The sequence below is a fragment of the Ambystoma mexicanum genome, chromosome 13 (genome assembly GCF_040938575.1).
Source record: "Ambystoma mexicanum isolate Mex_15411 chromosome 13, UKY_AmexF1_1, whole genome shotgun sequence".
Taxonomy (NCBI): Eukaryota; Metazoa; Chordata; class Amphibia; order Caudata; family Ambystomatidae; genus Ambystoma; species Ambystoma mexicanum.
This window is the reverse complement of record NC_090938.1, coordinates 630,088,367-630,104,576: the sequence shown is the minus strand read 5'-3', so window position 1 is coordinate 630,104,576 and position 16,210 is coordinate 630,088,367. Positions and strand designations below refer to the sequence as shown.

Here is a 16,210-nt window from a genome sequence, read left to right as displayed (position 1 = left end):
ATCGACGGTGGAAGGGTAAACAGCTGAGTCAATCCCAATGCTGATTTGAAGAGTTCTTTGTGATTCAATCGAGGTTTTTTCATCGCATTTCTTTTAGGCATTTTTTTTCTCGCAAATGTATGTGGGAGACACCACCCACCGCAGCCTCTCCCCTGAATCCCCATACCCTTTTTACTACCCTAACCCACCCCCCCACATACATTTGTAGAAAAACTAGATGAAAAAAATGCGACGAATTCGCCTTTGATGGAAGCTCCATATCCCGATTTGAACTTGCGAAGTGCAGACACCCTGTGGCAGAGACCAACGCTTCACTGGTGTAGCCGCCCGTCCTTGGCTCGCGCCCTCAGAGTCCCGCCCTCAGTGATGACTGGACAAAGCTCAGCAGTGATGCTCCTGGCAGTACTTTCTGATCTATTCGCTCCAAAATCACTCCGCACGGGTTTGGAGGTAACAGAAAAAAACAGGTGGTATCAGAATTACCTCCTGTTCTTTTTCTCAGTCTACCTGATTATGAGTTGCAAACCCACACGAGTAGGCAATACCGCCAGCATATGCATTGAAGTATTACCTCCAACAAAAGCAGAAGAATTACCTCAAAACGGAATTACCTCCGGAGGTCAATCCCTCATTCCCTGATGAATTCCTAAAGGGGCTTCAGAGTGGGGAGTAAACGCAACACATAATCAGGTGGAAAGGCCACGGGGGCCACTGGTGGCAACTGTGATTCTGTCAGGAGGAATTAGCACTGCTAACCTCTCCACCACATAATGAGGACCTGTATGTCACAGCAGGAGGCGACAGCATCACATGGCAGGACCCCGGTGCTGTCACTCCATTCTGGCCCCATGGAAAGGGCAGCGAGGCACACAGCTTTCTGAACACACTGGAAGATGCCCTACTTCCAGGCCCGGCACATTGCACCCATCAAACTGCCAAAAGTGTTATAGTTCAGTTGGCAGCAATGCAAACGCTGGTATATGCTTCGCCACTGCAAACAGGCACACCTGGCTGCCTCGGCTCTGCGCCAGCCTTTACTCACGTGGCCTCAAAAAGGCAAACATAGAAATTAATCAATCTATAGTCAACACAACAGGGAGACCCTCCCAGGGGAGAAGATACTAGCAGGCAGCGAATGCCACACGAGGAAGCATGGCACCCTAATACCACAGATGACCTGTGCATGCCTTAATAGCAGCCAATTAGGGAGCGTTCTCCTGTAATATCCCCAGGGATCCATTCTTGTTCCTTTGATATCCCACATGGGAGCTTGCCACTGTAATACCCCAGAGGATCCATTCGTGTTCCTTTGATATCCCACATGGGAGCTTGCCACTGTAATACCCCAGAGGATCCATTCTTGTTCCTTTGATATCCCACATGGGAGCTTGCCACTGTAATACCCCAGAGGATCCATTCTTGTTCCTTTGATATCCCACATGGGAGCTTGCCACTGTAATATCCCCAGGGATCCATTCTTGTTCCTTTGATATCCCACATGGGAGCTTGCCACTGTAATACCCCAGAGGATCCATTCTTGTTCCAGTGATATCCCACATGGGAGCTTGCACCCATAATACCCCAGGAGATCCATTTTTGTGACAGTGATATCTCACATGGGAGCTTGCCATCGTAATACTCCAGGGGATCCATTCTTGTTCGTGTGATATCCCACATGGGAGCTTGCCACCGTAATAACCCAGGGGATCAATTTTTGTGACAGTGATATCCCACACGGGAGCTTGATATCCCAGATGGGAGCTTCCAGGGGATCCATTCTTGTTCCTGTTATAGCCCACATGGGAGCTTGCCACCGCAATACCCCAGGGGATCAATTTGTGTTCCTATGATATCCTACATGGGAGCTTGCTACCCTAATGCCCAAGAGGATCCATTCTGGATTGTGCGATATCCCACATGGGAGCTTGCCACTGTAACACCCGAGGGAATGCCTTTTTGTGACAGTGATGTCCCACATGGGAGCTTGCCATCATAATACCCCAGAAGATCCATTCTTGTGACAGTGATATCCCACATGGGAGCTTGCCACCGTAATACCTCAGGGAACACATCCTTGTGACAGTGATGTCCCACATGGGAGCTTGCCACCGTAATACCCCAGAGGATCCATTCTTGCTCCTGTAATATCCCACATGGGAGCTTGCCACCGTAATACCCCAGAGGATCCATTCTTGCTCCTGTAATATCCCACATGGGAGCTTGCTCCTGTAATACCGCAGGGGATCCATTCTTGTGACAGTGATATCCCACATGGGAGCTTGCCATAATAATACCCCAGGGGATCTATTCTTGTCTCTGTGATATCCTACATGGGAGCTTCCAGGGGATCCATTCTTGTTCCTGTGATATCCCACATGGGAGCTTGCCACCGTAATACCTCAGGGAACACATCCTTGTGACAGTGATGTCCCACATGGGAGCTTGCCACCGTAATACCCCAGAGGATCCATTCTTGCTCCTGTAATATCCCACATGGGAGCTTCCAGGGGATCCATTCTTGTTCCTTGATATCCCACATGGGAGCTTGCCACGGCAATACCCCAGGGGATCCATTCTTGTTCCTTGATATCCCACATGGGAGCTTGCCACGGCAATAGCCCAGGGGATCCATTCTTGTTCCTGTGATATCCCACATGGGAGCTTGCCACTGCAATACCCCAGGGGATCCATTCTTGTTCCTTGATATCCCACATGGGAGCTTGCCACGGCAATACCCCAGGGGATCCATTCTTGTTCCTTGATATCCCACATGGGAGCTTGATATCCCACATGGGAGCTTCCAGGGGATCCATTCTTGTTGCTTGATATCCCACATGGGAGCTTCCAGGGGATCCATTCTTGTTCCTTGATATCCCACATGGGAGCTTCCAGGGGATCCATTCTTGTTCCTTGATATCCCACATGGGAACTTGATATCCCACATGGGAGCTTCCAGGGGATCCATTCTTGTTCCTTGATATCCAACATGGGAGCTTCCAGGGGATCCATTCTTGTTCCTTGATATCCCACATGGGAGCTTCCAGGGGATCCATTCTTGTTCCTTGATATCTCACATGGGAGCTTCCAGGGGATCCATTCTTGTTCCTTGATATCCCACATGGGAGCTTGATATCCCACATGGGAGCTTCCAGGGGATCCATTCTTGTTCCTTGATATCCCACATGGGAGCTTGACACGGCAATACCCCAGGGGATCCATTCTTGTTCCTGTGATATCCGACATGGGAGCTTGACACAGCAATACCCCAGGGGATCCATTCTTGTTCCTGTGATATCCCACATGGGAGCTTCCAGGGGATCCATTCTTGTTCCTTGATATCCCACATGGGAGCTTGATATCCCACATGGGAGCTTCCAGGGGATCCATTCTTGTTCCTTGATATCCCACATGGGAGCTTCCAGGGGATCCATTCTTGTTCCTTGATATCCCACATGGGAGCTTCCAGGGGATCCATTCTTGTTCCTTGATATCCCACATGGAAGCTTGACACGGCAATACCCCAGGGGATCCATTCTTGTTCCTGTGATATCCCACATGGGAGCTTGACACGGCAATACCCCAGGGGATCCATTCTTGTTCCTGTGATATCCCACATGGGAGCTTCCAGGGGATCCATTCTTGTTCCTTGATATCCCACATGGGAGCTTCCAGGGGATCCATTCTTGTTCCTTGATATCCCACATGGGAGCTTGATATCCCACATGGGAGCTTCCAGGGGATCCATTCTTGTTCCTTGATATCCCACATGGGAGCCTGACACGGCAATACCCCAGGGGATCCATTCTTGTTCCTGTGATATCCCACATGGGAGCTTGACACTGCAATACCCCAGGGGATCCATTCTTGTTCCTGTGATATCCCACATGGGAGCTTCCAGGGGATCCATTCTTGTTCCTTGATATCCCACATGGGAGCTTCCAGGGGATCCATTCTTGTTCCTTGATATCCCACATGGGAGCTTGATATCCCACATGGGAGCTTCCAGGGGATCCATTCTTGTTCCTTGATATCCCACATGGGAGCTTGCCATGGCAATACCCCAGGGGATCCATTCTTGTTCCTTGATATCCCACATGGGAGCTTGATATCCCACATGGGAGCTTCCAGGGGATCCATTCTTGTTCCTTGATATCCCACATGGGAGCTTCCAGGGGATCCATTCTTGTTCCTTTGATATCCCACATGGGAGCTTGCCACGGCAATACCCCAGGGGATCCATTCTTGTTCCTTGATATCCCACATGGAAGCTTGATATCCCACATGGGAGCTTCCAGGGGATCCATTCTTGTTCCTTGATATCCAACATGGGAGCTTGATATCCCACATGGGAGCTTGATATCCCACATGGGAGCTTCCAGGGGATCCATTCTTGTTCCTTGATATCCCAGGAGGTTTGCTTTTGCTAAAGTTTTGATTGGAAGCAATTGGTGAAACCATGCTCTTTCCCGGGTAAACATCACCGTGCTGAGAAATGTGTGGTGAGACCACGCTCGAAAGTTGGTAAGCAAAGGGTGATATGAATGCTGCTGGGTGATGGCCTAAGGTTGGAGTACTCGGTGCTGGAAGGCATCTGGAGACATCATCCCGGCCTATGAGTGTCAGTGCCTCTGATATACGTAGTGTGAAGGTCAAGGAGTAGATAATGGCATCAGCGGGAACTTTCTCTATTTCCAGGATTTAGTGCCATGAGGCAGGGATGGGTACTAGGGTCGGCACATTCCCTCCCACTACATCTGTGAGGGGGTCTCTCGCCGCCCCAATCTCTGTGTTTTATTTGCCACCTTTATCTTTGTACTGCGCACCTGTCCGGAAAAAGGTTCAATGTAACCAAGAACCTCAGAGAGGTGCCCCTGTCTCTGTTTGCCTTGTAACTAAGCAAGCACTGTTGAAACAATGCCACGATGCCCCAGGGCCGCTTGTGCGCCTTATAAATAAATAAATAAATAAATAACGTGTTTGCCACCCCCACTGCATCTCTCCCTCCCTGTGTTCACAGCATCTATTTCCCGTGTTCCCATCCCCTTGCCTTCCCTTCGCTTATTTTCTTTCTTCCAGCTGACTACGGTCTGGATACTCCCGGCGGGGGCAGAGTACTCCACTCCCCGGACAAGCCTAGAATATCTTACACTACTATGCTGGTGATTTACCATAACCTAACAGTAACGCCGGGGTGGGAAGGTTTGCTTGCCACAGCAATGTGTTTATTTTTAGATTCTTAGTACTCCTAAAGCGCTTTACGGGATAGGGAGGTTTCAGCTGAGATTTGGTCGAAGACAAATCTATAGAATTTTTTCTGCCAAAATTGCCCGCAAATATATGTTGGGGTTGGGTAGAGGTAATACTAAGGTGGTGGGACAAGGGGGTTGCGAGGGGGTCTCTCCCTGCATATATTTTCGGCAAAATGGCTTAAAAGAAAAATAAAATTCGATGGATTTGGATACGACCAAATCTCCTCGATGAAATCACATAGAACCCTGCTTTACAGCAAAGCTCTAGGGAGCCCATCTCCGTAACATCACACTTGTGAGCTTACCGCAGTAACACCCCACCACCAAGCTTGCCAGAGTAAAACCACAAGGGAATTATGCGGCAATAGTGGTATCCCGCTCGGGAGAGGTGCCTGCAAAAGAGGGACACGCTGTCCCCACACTTATGCCCACCTCAGTAACATCACACTCGGGAGCTTACCGCAGTAACACCCCACCACCGAGCTTGCCAGAGTAAAACCACAAGGGAATTATGCAGCAACAGTGATATCACGCTCGGGAGAGGTTCCTGCAAAAGAGGGACACGCTGTCCCCACACTTATGCCCACCTCAGTAACATCACACTCGGGAGCTTACCCCAGTAAGACCCCACTACCAAGCTTGCCAGAGTAAAACCACAAGGGAGTTATGCAGCAACAGTGATATCATGCTCAGGAGAAGTCCTTGCAAAAGAGGGACAGCTGTCTCCACATTTATGCCCACCTCAGTAACATCACACTTGGGATCTTACCGCAGTAACACCCCACTACCAAGCTTGCCAGAGTAAAACCAGAAGGGAATTATGAAGCAACAGTGATATCACGCTCAGGAGAGGTTCCTGCAAAAAAGGGACACGCTGTCCCCACACTTATGCCCACCTCAGTAACATCACACACGGGAGCTTACCGCAGTAACACCCCACTACCAAGCGTGCCAGAGTAAAACCACAAGGGAATTATGCAGCAACAGTGATATCACGCTCGGGAGAGGTTCCTGCAAAAGAGGGACACGCTGTCCCCAGACTTATGCCCACCTCAGTAACATCACACGCGGGAGCTTACCACAGTAACACCCCACCACCGAGCTTGCCAGAGTAAAACCACAAGGGAATTATGCGGCAACAGTGATATCACGCTCGGGAGAGGTTCCTGCAAAAGAGGGACACGCTGTCCCCACACTTATGCCCACCTCAGTAACATCACACTCGGGAGCTTACCTCAGTAAGACCCCACCACCAAGCTTGCCAAGGTAAAACCACAAGGGAATTATGCAGCAACAGTGATATCACGCTCGGGAGAGGTTCCTGCAAAAGAGGGACACGCTGTCCCCACACTTATGCCCACCTCAGTAACATCACACTCGGGAGCTTACCCCAGTAAGACCCCACTACCAAGCTTGCCAGAGTAAAACCACAAGGGAGTTATGCAGCAACAGTGATATCATGCTCAGGAGAAGTCCTTGCAAAAGAGGGACAGCTGTCTCCACATTTATGCCCACCTCAGTAACATCACACTTGGGATCTTACCGCAGTAACACCCCACTACCAAGCTTGCCAGAGTAAAACCACAAGGGAATTATGCAGCAACAGTGATATCACGCTCTGGAGATATTCCTGCTAAAGAGGGACATGCTGTCCCCACACTTATGCCCACCTCAGTAACATCACACGCGGGAGCTTACCGCATTAGTGCCCCACTGCCAAGCTTTCCAGAGTAAAACCACAAGGGAGATATGCAGCAACAGTGGTATCCCGCTCGGGAGAGGTGCCTGCAAAAGAGGGACACGCTGTCCCCACACTTATTTTCTTGTTCTTTGATCATGAACACTGAGTGAACCAGTCTGTACAAGAACCTGCGCTGTGATTAACGCATAAAGCAAGGATAATTAAAAACTACAGCAAAGGCAACATCTGGAACGGAGCGGAAACTAGTCCGGGTGCAGTCTGGATAGGAATAAACCTGAGGGCTGACTCTACGCTTGATGCCAGGGTCCTGAAGAAATAGGACCCGCACCTGGGCTGGGGGAGTCTCTGTCTTGTGCACTACGCTGGCCCTCCTGCCAGGGATGCTGCTAGGTTTGGAAAAGACCTGGGGCTACGCTAATGTTTGGACTGTTGGGACCCGGGGCTAGCTAGCATTTTGGTTGTATTCCCTGAGCTTCTACCCAGGGTTACAACCAGAAGACCCGGGGCTATGCCCCCTACCCCCAGTACCTCCCTAGCGACGCTTTCCCGCTCTCCAACACCACTTTATAAAGCATATCACACTTCAAATTGCTCATTCGACGACTATATTGATGGATTGTAAATTAGCCATGCATGGTAATACTACTGACCTGCTGTGTACAGTAATAATATACATACACATGAACAATTGCTGTGTCACCACCCCCCGTCCCCCAACGCACACCCAAAATGCAGCAATGACACGTGATTTCAGAACGAGGCAGGAAGTGACATTAGACTGGGGATCTGCACTTCCTGCTTTGACATCCAACTGAAGAGACTGCCCACATCACATTGACAACACACCGGATGAGCTAACTTCTAAACTCTCACACCATGCTTGGAACCTGTCTTTGTGGCAGTGATGTCCCGGCGCAAGTGCCTCCATTTCCACAGTAACGTCACATGGGAGGAAACAGTGCCTTGCTGGCGCATGTCGGTGACTTTCTGATGTGTTTGCTATGTAAAATAAAGATTTTGGCTATTGTGGAAAAAAGGCGATTCCCCCTGTACTCAAAATCAAAAGCAATACATGTCAGTTATTTCTAATGCTCAGCAAAAACGTTTCGATTAGAAAATCCTTTCTTGTCTGCATGTCAAATAAGGCTGTCTGTGTTCTGCTGGAACAAAGCCACGGGGCAGATTAAGTCAAGAAATTCCACCATGGAATGCATTAGCGTGTCTACTTCATGTTCCCACTAGAAGGGCGTGTCTTGTACACTTAATTGCTGAGGCATCTGCTGTAGTCGAGGCTCGAGCGCATGGTAAGGCTGGCTGAGTCATAAAATGGCCGCCAGCGGTTGTGCAATGAGAGGCATCTCAGATCCTGTGCCATGAAATGAGTAGCTATAGATTGGCCCATGAAAAGTCAATTGAAAATTGACCGCCCAACATGCTTTTATGATGCCCATCAGATAAGCCATGAAGGACCCAGGCTATGCCATTGTCATGAAATGGCCATCAGACAGCTTGCTACCAATTGTCCATCACATATTAGGAATTTAAATACCTATCAGGCTAATGCACAACATGCCAAAACAATAAGGGGTCCAACCCCTGTTGTCGTAACAAGTGCCTTCTGCCTTATTATATCATACCCAGAGTACCTTGTCTGCAGGCAATGGAGGGGGCAGGTTAAAGGAAGAGAGCCCTAACAGAAACCAAGATGACCTTCCTTCTCTGGCTACTCTAACCCCACCACCTACCCATGCCTGCTGAACTCAAAGTAACTTCAGTGATCTGCACATGGCATGATGTTTCTTTGTTATGTCAATCCTGCCTTTGAAGCATGGTTTATATAGGATCCCTGGTGGAGGTTTCTGTGGCCTACAGGATGATGTTACCCTTCCTGTTGTGGAATCAGAGGACAGCATCCTGGCTATTGTTCCACATGGCTGCTGCAGAGACAGTCAGCCTAGACGTGGTCCCTGCTCACACACAGAGTTGACACTGGTGTGATTTCAAATGGCTGTGGTTTATAACTCTGATTCTAGCAGTAAACATGCCAAACCAGGCATGGCTTGCATTGCCACTAGACTGTCTAGATTCCACAATCATTTGGATTTACATCAGTGATGCACACAATTAAAATGCTATCTAGGGACTTTGTGTACTGGCCGTTGTCAGGGAGACGCAGGTGAATTTTGAACCTGTTCTGTACCACTGCAGAGATGGCAGTGTAGATGTTGGCAGACTGGTAGCACATATCAGCACTATCCTTTTGGTATGGAGCATCTTGAAAGGTGGGTCTGATTAGCAGACCAGCGTTTCCTTGGCAGAATTAACTGTATCGTTGCATTTAATACATTTTTTTAACTTTACTTTCAAAGACTTGCGGATGCCAATCTCACACACCAACCATATTGAATTCACCTTTTGGTCCAATCAACCACTCAGATTGGGCCGAATTCCACCTCCTTCAAAGTGGCTAAAAATTCGTGGAAATACGGGCATATGGATGATACGGCCAAACTGAAGTTCGGAACGGTCCATGCTTTGATTGGCTGACATGCCTGGCATCCCAGCCAATCAGAGTGCGCTGGGCCATGCTGCCCTCATGTTTGGCTGCAATGCATGCAGGTGCGCCCGTCACGTAAATACGGAGTGAAATTACAGCTTTGTCATCCCAGGGAAGCACTGCCACTAGTACAGAGGGCCTTATAAGAGAAAACAAATCAATGTGCACTGTCAACAGGGGGACTCATTCTCTGGCGGGACGGCTGAGATGTATAGGAAGTAGATGGACTACATATTTTGGACTTCCTGGTCCAAAATGGCGTATTTCACTTTCTCATTACTTCACAGCAACAGAATAACATTTAAAAGAAGCTCCAGTGTTTTTTCCTGAAACCAGACGCAAACACGCCCAATGGGGTAACCATGCAAATGGCGAAACGATAACAAATGTTTGGGCATGTTAGAGCGTCCAGCTGAAAAACAACAGAATTCCAACATGCCAGCTGAACACTTTTAAGGTTTGGTGCCACCTGAGGAACAGAAGGGTGTATTGCAACAGGGTGTGTGACAGGTGGGACCACTAATAAGAGATAGAGGGGTCACGTGGAGGGAGGACAGCTAGGGTAATGAGGCAAGGGGGTTATAGGAATATACTGAGAAGTGCAGGCAGGGTGCCAAGAGGAGAGGCAGAGAGGGTTGCACTGAGATGGGGCAGATAGGGTAACACTGAGAAGTGGAAGATAGGGCAACACTGAGAAGGGGCAGATAGAACAACACTGAGTAGGGGCAGATAGAGCAACACTGAGTAGGGGCAGATAGAGCAACACTGAGTAGGGGCAGATAGAGCAACACTGAGTAGGGGCAGATAGAGCAACACTGAGTAGGGGCAGATAGAGCAACACTGAGTAGGGGCAGATAGAGCAACACTGAGTAGGGGCAGATAGAGCAACACTGAGTAGGGGCAGATAGAGCAACACTGAGTAGGGGCAGATAGAGCAACACTGAGTAGGGGCAGATAGAGCAACACTGAGAAGGGGCAGATAGAGCAACACTGAGAAGGGGTAGATAGAGCAACACTGAGAAGGGGCAGATAGAGCAACACTGAGAAGGGGCAGATAGAGCAACACTGAGAAGGGGCAGATAGAACAATACTGAGAAGGGGCAGAGAGGGTAACACTGAGTAGGGGCAGAGAGGGTTGCACTAAGATGGGGCAGATAGGGCAATACTGAGAAGGGGCAGATAGAACAATACTGAGAAGGGGCAGAGAGGGCAACACTGAGTAGGGGCAGAGAGGGCAACACTGAGTAGGGGCAGAGAGGGCAACACTGAGTAGGGGCAGAGAGGGCAACACTGAGTAGGGGCAGAGAGGGCAACACTGAGTAGGGGCAGAGAGGGCAACACTGAGTAGGGGCAGATAGGGCAACACTGAGAAGGGGCAGAGAGGGCAACACTGAGAAGGGGCAGAGAGGGCAACACTGAGAAGGGGCAGAGAGGGCAACACTGAGAAGGGGCAGAGAGGGCAATACTGAGTAGGGGCAGAGAGGGCAACACTGAGATGGGGCAGATAGGGCAACACTGAGTAGGGGCAGATAGGGCAACACTGAGTAGGGGCAGATAGGGCAACACTGAGTAGGGGCAGATAGGGCAACACTGAGTAGGGGCAGATAGAGCAACACTGAGTAGGGGCAGATAGGGCAACACTGAGTAGGGGCAGATAGGGCAACACTGAGTAGGGGCAGATAGAGCAACCCTGAGAAGGGGCAGATAGAGCAACCCTGAGAAGGGGCAGATAGAGCAACCCTGAGAAGGGGCAGAGAGGGCAACACTGAGTAGGGGCAGAGAGGGTTGCACTGAGATGGGGCAGAGAGGGTTGCACTGAGATGGGGCAGATAGGGCAATACTGAGAAGGGGCAGATAGGGCAACACTGAGAAGGGGCAGATAGGGCAACACTGAGAAGGGGCAGATAGGGCAACACTGAGTAGGGGCAGAGAGGGCAACACTGAGTAGGGGCAGAGAGGGTTGCACTGAGTAGGGGCAGATAGGGCAACACTGAGTAGGGGCAGATAGGGCAACACTGAGTAGGGGCAGATAGGGCAACACTGAGTAGGGGCAGATAGGGCAACACTGAGAAGGGGCAGACAGGGCAAAACTGAAAAGGTGTAGATAGTTCATCTGCCCCTTCTCAGTGTTGTACTAACACCAAAAAGAAAAAAGGCCAGCACTGAGAAGGGCAGACAGAGGAGAACTGAAAAGAGGGAGACAAAGCAGCACTAAGCAGGACTCCGGGGGTAAAAGTACGGGGCAGCAGGGTTAACACTGACCAGCCTCAGGCAGCGTATATTGAGAATGGGTCAAACGTGGACGTTTGAGAAGAGGCTGACAGGGAAATTATTAGGAGGAACAGGTAAAGCCACACTCAGAATGGTCAGACACGCCTGACTGGCCTATAGGGTAATGCCAAAAAGGACGGCCCATCTAGCAAATCTGGGCCCCTTTGTCAGACCATATTGGGCGGGTTGATGAGTTAATGCCCTGGGTGGATTTGACCATTGTTATTGACCCATTGTGCATAACATCCACTAGTTGCGTAACAGATGTTAAAAGCTCCTGGTTTAACACGTATGTTTGCACGTTGGTGCATTTTCATCATTAATTCCCCAGGGCCCTTGACACAGAATACCTAGAAAAATACCTGCCCACACAGTTCAGCGTACTTCCGGTCTGCACTCGTCAACCCAACAGCAGAGCTATCTTTTCTCTCGCGACTAACTTTACCAACCCCCTCTCTTTCGGCTGTAGCAGCAGAGTGCCTGCAGAACGACCGTGCACAAGGCAGCAGAAGTTAGTATGCATGACCGTTGCAGAACATAGCATAACGCATGTTGGCAGGCATAGTGTGGGCAACAAACGCAATCCCTGTTTCCACCGCAGTAGGAGTAACGATGAGGCCGGGTACCTGGGAAGGGGAAGACAGGCCACCCCTGAGAGGGGGCAGAGTGGGGTGTAACCCTGAGAAGCAACAAGGACTTGGACATCATCGCAGTACTGAAGGGATGCAGTTGCCAGGCACACGGAGTGGGGTGCTCTGCAGGTTAAATGCTCTTAATTGATAAGGCAATGATCAGCTGCAAGTTTCTACTGAGTCTAAAGAAAGGCCCATTTACACTGCACCCCCAAATCCAGCAATGTGTGATCAGATCATACGAGAAACAGGGGGTTCTAAAGTTCGCCCATGTCAGGCGTGAAAAGCTCACCCAGTAATCTCGGTATCCTTGCATTCTGGGACGTGTAGTCCCAAATTCAATGGGGAAGCTAAAATACAGATCCCAGCATGCAGAGCTAAACACAGGCTGGACGAGCTACTTGCGCCGGTCATGAAACATCTTGAGGCTTTGCAATGGCTCTGCATTTTGCACTGACTGACACTTTGAGGGCTTGGTTTGGGGACACTCGGGTGCAGGGAAAAAGAAGACAACCACGGGAGATGGATAAGGGACCCTCTGAGAAGGTTGCTGCTGACACAAGCCACAGTATGATGCACGTACGACTAGTGCCACAGCCTTTTTGCCCTATAAATATATTGCTCGACTAATTTTTGTATTGTGTTATGGTTACATATTAGGCCTCATAGAACCTTACAAAGACATCATCCAAAATAGAAATACATTTTCACCATCGAGCGAGAAGAGATACAATACAAATTGTTGGATTTGTTTAAAAATCAACAAATTCTTATAGCTTTACTTGCCTCATTACGACCCAGGCGGTAAGTTACCGCCTGGGTCGTACCTTTACCACCATGGCGTAAACTACGTTTACGCCATGGTGGTTGGCGGACTTACCGCCCCATTCCGAGGTTGGTGGGGCGGTAAGTCCCCAATCCCCATTTACCCTTCCCCATTCCCATTTTTGCCCCAGAGGGCATAATGGGAGTGGGGAAGGCGTTAATTACGCCACCGTAAATTACGGTGGCGTAATTAACATCAAGGTCCCTTAGCGCCATAGATTTTAACACCTGCTAAAAGCAGGTGTTAAAACCTCCATGGCGCTAAGGGACCTCGGAATCAGGCGGTAAGGGTCGGCGCTGTTTATGCCGCCGTAAACCCCTTACCGCCTGAGTCGTAATGAAGCACACTGCCACCGAAATTCATTTTGATCGCATATTGTGGTCTTTGAAGACATTGGGCCTCATTCCGAGTACGGCGCTAACCAATGGCGCTATTAACGCCTTGGTTGACGCCGGACCGGCAGCGCCTTGGTGGATGGCGGAATTACCGCCCCATTCCAAGGTTGGCGGGGCGGTAATTCCCCAATCCCCATTTACCCTTCCCCATTCCCATTCTTGCCCCATAGGGCATAATGGGAGTGGGGAAGGCGTCAATTACGCCACCGTAAATTACGGTGGCGTAATTAACATCAAGGTCCCTTAGCGCCATGGTTTTTAACACCTGCTAAAAGCATGTGTTAAAACCTCCATGGCGCAAAGGGAACTCGGAGTATGGCGGTAAGGGATTACCGCCACCGCTCTCGTTAGCGGTGGCCGCTATCCCTTAACGCCATACTCGGAATGAGGCCCATTTTTATATACACATTGAGCCATGCCTGGGTGAAGACGTGCGGGGGGCCCCATTTGAACATGATGGTCGGGGGTCCCTTGCTTAGAGTGAAAACAGTCTGAGGCACCCCTGGGGTGCATACAATGACGATAAAGATGAGTTTAATAACGGACGATGTCACAATGCGGCCAGCCAGGAGGGAGCTTAAACACGAAATACACACTGAAGAGCTATACATCTTTCTTTGTCAGCAAGTGGCTGTTGGGGAGGAACCAGCATTAGATGGCAAGGATATGATAACACTTCTGTATATCCCGTTTAAAGTGTCTGGAAGAGCTCTTTTAATGCGAGGGCCGCAAATGGCCCATTTTAAGCGTAAGAACGAAAATAGAGAAACACATACATTGCGGTGTTACGAGACTACTGACTGGCAACATTGGAGCAACATTGGGGCAGTTGCTGGGGGCACCCTGAGGCTCGAGGGCCCTTTCATTTAAAAAGGTTGAAAGGCCCGGACGCCATATTGACGATACAACGCTTGAGCATCCATAGAGAAAATGTCTGGATGTCAAGAAGCAAAATCGGTTACTTCAAAGACATCACGTGCTCTGCCCATCTCCCAGACAAGGGGGTGCTAAATGTCGGGACCGCGGATTATTTGCATGGTAACCCCCCAAGTGTGCAAGAGATCACGTTATGATGACACTGCCCGAATTAACAGATAAAACAGCTCATCGGTCAATTTCTAAAATAGCTGCCTTCTTCCGAATGGTTCCCCGGGCCGCACCCCATTAACCAACTAAAACCGTGAATCCTGCAGGAGCCGCATATGGATTTCGGGGTTCCTACTCTCGTCCACCACGGGCCGTCAACCATTGAATTGGTTTAATAGTATCGCGCTTAAAAGCGTGCGAGGACCAGTGAGACCCGAAGCGCTAGACAGCAGCACAAATTATTATCAACATAGATTAAAAAAAACAATACAGATTGTACAATCTAATGACTCAGCGATGGCCGTTCGAGAAAAGCGTATTTCAGAGCCAGAGTAGAATAAAGAGACTGGCACACGTGCTTTGCAAATAACCTTTGCATGTCAAGCCTCACCTCACCTCTCTGTGTGTGTTGTCCTGGAGGATGCGTCTCACCTTTGACCGCTATCTTGCAGGCTGCAGGCCACCTGTGTTGAACTAGACGCTGCCGGAGACCCTCCTTGCCTGCAGATGGGCACCTCTCGCTGCCTGCTGTACCTTCCTTTGGAACTGTCTGCAGAGAAGGGCTGGAAGCGCGAGGCCAGGTGAGAAGTGACGCTGGAGGCCACGCCCTTCAGTGCTAGGGCCGCTCCTTGCTCCCGGGAACCACGCCCCGCCTTCCCCGCCAACGGGCCGGTGACGTGCACCCAGAGGAGGCGGCTGGGCATGAGTACCCCTACACGCCCTCAGGGCTGGATAAAGGGCTTCCCTTTATTTTGGAGATCTCCTTAGACACGGGCGGGGGCGGGCTGCTGTCGGAAGTTGGTAATTGAAGTAGAAACGGAAAGGAAGTGATTGAGACAAGATACGTGCTTCTCCACTGTTACCTGGGTAAACCAAAGCACACCGTACACAAATATATGTGTTTGCAGCTTCGAATTACCCTTCCATCACGTCTTTCCAGGCTCCCTACTTTCTCAAACTCAATGGCCACACCCATCATCATTGCCCTCTCACTTCCAGATCCCATTGCCCCCTCAAGAGCCACTGGCATCTCACAACGCAGCTTCATGATACTTAATTTGCACCCTCTACTCCAAACTAAGGGTGCGCAAAATGCCCACCTGCGAAGCGAAAAAGTGCAGAATTAACACTGGAATCTGCTTCCACCCGTTCCGCGAAATCAGTGTTACGGTTCGGCCACCATTGAGATTTCGACCCGGAGCGTGGTGTTTCGTTTCCATGTTGGTTTCGTGTAGTGAGACAAGAAACTTCTCGGAGGTCATTTTTTGATCCATGATAGTTTTGTGTAGCATCACGAGAAACTTGCACAGGTTTTTCAGAACCATGTTAGTTTTGTGTCCATATACACATGGAAGCAATGGATGATTGACAGGTGCAATAAAGGTACTGCCAGTGTCAACGTGTCCAGTAACCACGTGTGGCCAATTTCACATACCTGGTAACAGTCATGGCCAGTTACTTTAAGCCCAGTAAGAGAGTGCTCTCACTCACG

General features: G+C 49.8%; 1 protein-coding gene across 3 annotated transcripts in view; it reads right to left on the bottom strand.

Moving 5' to 3' along the window:
- The window catches only part of TNS4 (tensin 4), a 74,209-nt gene extending 58,922 nt beyond the window's left edge, over positions 1 to 15,287 (bottom strand). Inside the window, exon 1 of one of the 3 annotated variants that reach the window (XM_069634562.1) lies at positions 15,110 to 15,287. The gene's annotated coding sequence lies outside the window, so the exon portion shown is untranslated. The remainder of the gene's footprint in view (positions 1 to 15,109) is intronic. The other 2 variants (XM_069634561.1, XM_069634563.1) reach the window with 2 other exon arrangements.
- Between the last annotated feature and the right edge of the window lie 923 nt (positions 15,288 to 16,210).